The sequence below is a fragment of the Esox lucius genome, chromosome 13, assembly GCF_011004845.1.
Source record: "Esox lucius isolate fEsoLuc1 chromosome 13, fEsoLuc1.pri, whole genome shotgun sequence".
NCBI classification, from domain to species: domain Eukaryota; kingdom Metazoa; phylum Chordata; class Actinopteri; order Esociformes; family Esocidae; genus Esox; species Esox lucius.
The window spans coordinates 27655686-27662360 of record NC_047581.1 but is presented as its reverse complement, the minus strand read 5'-3'; the positions used below and the strand labels follow the sequence as shown (position 1 = coordinate 27662360).

General features: G+C 40.9%; 1 long non-coding RNA gene across 1 annotated transcript; it reads right to left on the bottom strand.

The window, feature by feature from the left end:
- Positions 1-1627: 1627 nt before the first annotated feature.
- LOC105014475 lies at positions 1628-4087 on the bottom strand. The gene is made up of 2 exons (XR_828305.4): positions 3386-4087; positions 1628-3122 (listed from the first exon to the last, which is right to left on the bottom strand). It is a non-coding gene; the product is annotated as an uncharacterized LOC105014475 (long non-coding RNA).
- Positions 4088-6675: the final 2588 nt, after the last annotated feature.

Sequence of the window (6675 nt, the reverse complement as noted above, 5' to 3'; positions counted from 1 at the left end):
CTGCTTCCTCATTGGCTGGTCATTCAAAGGGAGTGGCTACAAACAGACCCTGGCAATAATTACTTACAATAATAATAAAATAATGATCCAAGGTACAAGGGTCAGTCAGATTCCTTCTCGAAGACCTTGAGAAGTTCTTTCCTCCACCATAATTGCACAGGCAGAATCTCAATGAGGATTTCATAGATTACATTACATTCCTTGAGTCCACTCGTCTCCCCTCTTCATCTTAACCACAAATTCAGTGTTTTGTGTAAGTACACTTTGGGAGAATTGTATGACCTTTAGGAAAGCCATTTTCACCCCTCTCTTTAGTCAGGCTGTCAGCGCCCTATAAACATCTGCACAATCAAAACACAGGGTAATCAAGTGTTTGGTTTTAAAACATTTTAAAGTGTTTGGTTCATTGTCACGTATTGCCATAATGTAAAATATCCAGGCACACCATGAACTAATTTGTGTGAAATAGCAAAAGTTAAAAAAGTAATGTGTATACTTATGGGTTTATATTTCACCCATGGAGGCTGGATCGATTCAAGAGCCCAAGTAGCCCCTAAGTCCACAATATTTATTTTACACCGATGGGCGAGTGGTTCAAATGGCCCACGTTATGCACAGAGAGGCAGAAGGGAAAGGGTTCATTCGGGAAACACAGTAGCAATTATCCTTTTGTTTACATCAGAAGGGCTGGCAAATGTGCTTACTGCCCCAGTAGCCAATCAAATGCAATTGAGGGAAAAACATTTTACATTAGTCAGAATTGTATCCTTTTTTACAATGTGTGGACATACAGAAAATTTACATGTATGTTTTTCATCAGCTACAACATTTTGACCTTCCAAGGTACTTGCCTGTTTTATTAATGTGGCAGGTTAGGAGAATGAACATGACCTGTTAGGTACATTATTGTGGCAGGTTAGGAGAATGAACATGACCAGTTAGGTACATTATTGTGTCTGGTTAGGAGAATGAAAATGACCAGTTAGGTACATTAATGTAGCAGGTTAGTAGAATGAGCAAGACCAGTTAGATACATTAATGTGGCAGGTTAGTAGAATGAGCATGACCAGTTAGGTACATTAACGTGGCAGGTTAGGAGAATGAACATGACCAGTTAGGTACATTATTGTGTCAGGTTAGGAGAATGAAAATGACCAGTTAGGTACATTAATGTAGCAGGTTAGTAGAATGAGCAAGACCAGTTAGATACATTAATGTGGCAGGTTAGTAGAATGAGCATGACCAGTTAGATACATTAATGTGGCAGGTTAGTAGAATGAGCATGACCAGTTAGGTACATTAACATGGCAGGTTAGGAGAATGAACATGACCAGTTAGGTACATTAACGTGGCAGGTTAGGAGAATGAACATGACCAGTTAGGTACATCAATGTGGCAGGTTTCTGCACTTGTGGAAATGTGAAGAATCAATCTGCAAGGATATAATTAGGATCTAGTGTAAAAGACACTGCAAACATTTTTGTGCGTTAGCTTATACAGTATGCATATGAGGCATGTAGGGTGTGTACAAATATTCTAACGATGTTTAAAATAAAAATACTAATCAACAAATGAGACCCAAGGATTTTGATTGGACCCATAAAGTAATACATTAATGCCGCTAGTTTCCCTTGCGTCAACGATTTATTTACACATACAATATTTTTTTCTTACACTTGGAATGTAAATAGTGTTATATGGCCTGTGTTCCAACATTCTAAATCCCCATTAAGTCTTTCCATGTTCTAGAAGACAGAGACAACCACCTATGCTAATTACCGATCAACTTCACTCCTCCATTGCGACAAAAAGATGGACATTTAAATAATACTGTTTGCTGTCAGAGTGAGAAACCAAATTGAAATCATTACAGTATCTTTATCAATATTATTTCTCAATAAAGAATTTCCATGGTTTCAAAGCCATTTAATAAGCAATGATTCATGACATTCCTAAACATTAAAGAACATCAGTGTCTAGGTCACAAGATCCCAGCTATGAGCACTACATGCAGCTTGTGACTTCCAGAGCAAATGTACCAACAAGTAAAAATTTGCTGAATAAGCAACACATCCCATCCCATAATTCCAATAGAAAATAGGCTCCATAGAAAAAGACCTGTTAACATTAATGACACTACACCACTAAATGGCCACCAAAAGTACTACAACTTTATAAAAGCTACAGGTGGAAAGTCTTTTTCCAATGTTTTCATGCTGTATAGTCCATAGATATTATAATCTTGATGGTACAGTGGAAGTATTCCACAACATAGGACTTGCTCTATATTTATTGTGTTACAAAGTGTGATAGAAACTGATGTGATTGTTTGGTCAACAATTTCTACACAATATTTCTAATAAAGGGACAATGTTGTTGCCTCCAATAAACCTCCACCATCAACAGCTTCAGGAACTTTGTTGACAGTTTGGGAGAACCAGTGCTGAGACCACTGCTCAACTACAAATCACTGTAGCTGTTGCTTGGCAGACAGCACAAGTAGTTCAGCCCCATGAACAGCATCACACCTACAAGAGCAGGAATCAAAAACCACTGTCGGCCTTTGATATAACACACTACAGATAACTTGAAATACCACTCATCAAGACCTGCTGTTTACCCCTAACAGTCACTCATCACTTATGAATAGAAAAAACACCTTTCACAAAGGGGCTGGTTTAGAAGCCTAAAGTAGGCCTACCGATAAGGCTATAAGTATTTCACCTTACAAAAACAAATAACAGCAAGAATATTTGGATATTTCACCAGGAAAGCATGAATAATTACTGACAGTATGTTCCTGCACCCAAAACAATAATGAAATAGCACTACAGCCCCAGAGCAGAAGAATACATATAGTATAGATTATCTGTATGGCTCTGGTGGGGAGTGAGGCTATGGACACCTCTCACAAGAGTTCTATGGCAGGAAATACTTCATGACTCCATGGCATCAGAGGATAAGTATTTTACTGTGGGTTCTCCAATTGGTCCAGATATGTTATCAATCTGCACAAGTGAAAGGTCGAGCTTCGGCAGAGGGACCCTCCAGTACTGAAATGAGTTGAAAGTGCAAAGGTCATTGTCATCATCAGCATCATCATCATCATCTTTGTGTGTTTCCTAGAGGTAGAAAAAGGAAACGATAGATTTATTTAATGAGAATAAAAGAAATATTTGTCATGTTGACAATTTCATTATAATGGCATGGAGTACTCATAACGTTTCAGTTTTTTTGAACGAAGACTACGCACTGAAACAAACGCTGCAAGCTGCTAGCGACGTCTAGTGGACACATTTAACATTGCATTAAACAATTGAACATGCAGTTTAATACACTCCTCGTTTAAGTGTATACACAACAGTCAATGCAGTGTGACATTTACCTTTTTTGGAGCATCAAATTTTGTGGCAGTGTCCTCTCGAGCACGTTTCTTGGAGGTTAAGCTAAAAGAGTTCGCAGGTGGATTAATCTCACGGAAACTTCCAGAATTCTTTACTAGAACATTCTCTGTTGCACTGGCCCGATGATCACAAGCAGAAAGCTTACGCGGTTTTAGTATTTCTTGCTGTTCCTCTTGATCTTCAAAGTAGTACGGTCTCTTTTTGCAGCGTCTCCCCAACAAAGCTAGCAGAGATGGCGGATTCACGTGTCCGGCTGAATCCATGCTTTGTAACTGCGTATCTATTTTGTAAAGTGGACGACAGCATGATCTTTTAAATGGCGCGTCGTGGAACACACCCTGATCAGCGTGCCTTTTCGTCATGAGAAATATTTCAGCTAAGAAGATACCACGGATCAACAGGTTTATCTGTGATTGTTAGGACCAAACTGAAACGCTCGAGAACACACACACACATACGATCACCGGTCCAATAAGTGGATGTTTCTGCCTTCCGTTCCCGCCCCAAAACGAGTAGGCTATTTTCTCCCACCCAACAGCGCCACCTGAACCGAAGTCGGCTGCAAAAGCAAAAAAGGAAAATTGCCATTGCCCAGGGGAGGGCAAACATTTTGTTTTAGCTCGCCTCCAAACTATTTTATTTCCTACCTTGTGGGACTTGGTTTGCCCACCCCTGACATAGCCAGATAGGGAAACTGCGATAAGATGCATGTAGAATAATAAAATGCATATACATTTTCAAGTAACTGCTTTTCTGCTTACGCATTTTGACAATTGACAAAAGTACACCCCTCACATTTGTGCAAATATTTGACTATATCTTTTCATGTGACAACACTGAAGAAATGACACTTTGCTACAATGTAAAGTAGTGAGTGCACAGCTTGTATAACAGTGTACATTTGCTGTCCCCTCAAAATAACTCAACACAGAGTCTAAATCGCAGGCAACAAAAGTGAGTACACCCCTAAGCGAAAATGTCCAAATTGGGCCCAATTAGCCATTTTCCTGTGACTCGTTAGTGTTACAAGTTCTCAGGTGTGAATGGGGAGCAGGTGTGTTACATTTTGTAGTATCGCTCTCACACTCCCTCATACTGGTCACTGGAAGTTCAATATGGCACCTCATGGCAAAGAACTCTCTGAGGAGCTGAAAAAAAGAATTATTGCTCTATATAAAGATGGCCTAGGCTATAAGATTGCCAAGACCCTGAAACTGAGCTGCAGCATGGTGGCCAAGACCATACAGTGGTTTAACAGAACAGGCCTCACCATGGTCGACCAAAGAAGTTGAGTGCACATGCTCAGTGTCATATCGAGGTTGTCTTTGGGAAATTGACGTATGAGTGCTCCCAGCATTGCTGCAGAGGTTGAAGGGGTGGGCCTGTCAGTGCTCAGACCATAACGCCGCACACTCCATCAACTTGGTCTGGATGGCTGTCGTCCCAGAAGGAAGCCTCTTCTAAAGATGATGAACAAGAAAGCCCGCAAACAGTTTGCTGAAAGCAAGCAGAATAAGGACATGGATTACTGGAACCATGTCCAGTGGTCTGATGAGAACAACTTATATGGTTCAGATGGTGTCAAGCGTGTGTGGCGGCAACCAAATGAGGAGCACAAAGACAAGTGTGTCTTGCCTACAGTCAAGTATGGTGGTGGGAGTGTCATGGTCTGGCGCTGCATGACTGCTGCCGGCACTGGGGAGCTACAGTTCATTGAGGGAACCACAAATGCCAACATGTATTGTGACATGAAGCAGAGCATGATCACATCCCTTCGGAAACTGGGCCACAGGGAAGTATTCCAACATGATAATGACCGCAAACACACCTCCAAGACGACCATTGCCTTACTAAAGAAACTGAGGGTAAAGGTGATGGACTGGCCAAGCATGTCTCCAAACCTAAACCCTATTGAGAATCTGTGGCATCCTCAAATGGAAGGTGGAGGAGCACGAGGTCTCTAACATCCACCAGCTCTGTGATGTCGTCATGGAGGACTTCAGTGGCAATCTGTGAAACTCTGGTGAACTCCATGCCCAAGGGGGTTAAGGCAGTGCTGGAAAATAATGGTGGCCACACAAAATATTGACACTTTGGGCCCAATTTGGACATTTTCCCAATTGTGGGGTGTACTCACTTTTGTTGCAAGCGGTTTAGACATTCATGGCTGTGTGTTGTGTTATTTTGAGGGGATAGCAAATTTACACTGTTATGCAAGCTGTGCACTCACTACTTTACATTGTAGCAAAGTGTCATTTCTTCAGTGTTGTCACATGAAAAGATATGAAATATTTACAAAACTGTGAGGGGTGTACTCACTTTTGTGAGATACTGTATCTGTCCGGCCCTACATCCAGATGTGGACCCAAGCAAAAAGGTTTTAAGACCCACTCAAGTCATTTGTCAGATTCTTGAAGGGATAATTCATTTTCAATAATCCAAAATACATTGTTTCCCTTGCCCTGCGGCCTAAGCAGATTTGGTTTAGTATACTGTACATCATGATTGACCCTGTGGGTTACTTACCATCAAACTGATTTCCTTTTAATGCTCACAAAAATAGCAATAAACACCTCTGGGGCTTGTGGCTAATATACCATAAGTAGTATAACAGGCTGTATTTTTTTGGTATGCCTTTCATTACATTTGGTGCTTACCTTTTCTATAGCCCCACCCCACATACATACGCAACCCTCAACTGGACAAATCTTGCATTTCACATTTCTTGTAATTTATTAGTGCTCAGTCTACTGTATTTATTTATTTTATATAAATTGTTGCACTAAAGGGCCAGTACAAATTCCTTGTTTGTTGTGAAACTTACTTGGCAATAAAGCTCTTTCTGATTCTGATCTTGGTGGCTTTGTGTGTGTTGTATGAGAGGGAGTTGGTATTAGAGGTACACTTTACTGTATGTTTTTGTTATATTTCTTCACAGAAGTCAGTGACTGCACATACATGTCTCCGTTTTACTTCTCGTCCACATTCTGCCTAACTGTGAGGCTGGACGACACTTGATGTGAAACAGACAGGTGTGTGGGATGCAAAATGGAATCGATGTTTTGATTTGGAAGAAGCCTTGGGGGCATCCATCATTTGGGTGCCACACCTCGTTGTGCATTTCTCAGCGACGCAAACGCATCACTTCATTTAGCAGATTACAAATACTACCCTATATGGAACATGCATGCAGCCATTAAAAGTAAATCAAGCAATGGGTTTTGGCATCAATCACTGTATCTGCTAGCTGCATGTGTCCCCCCCACCATTA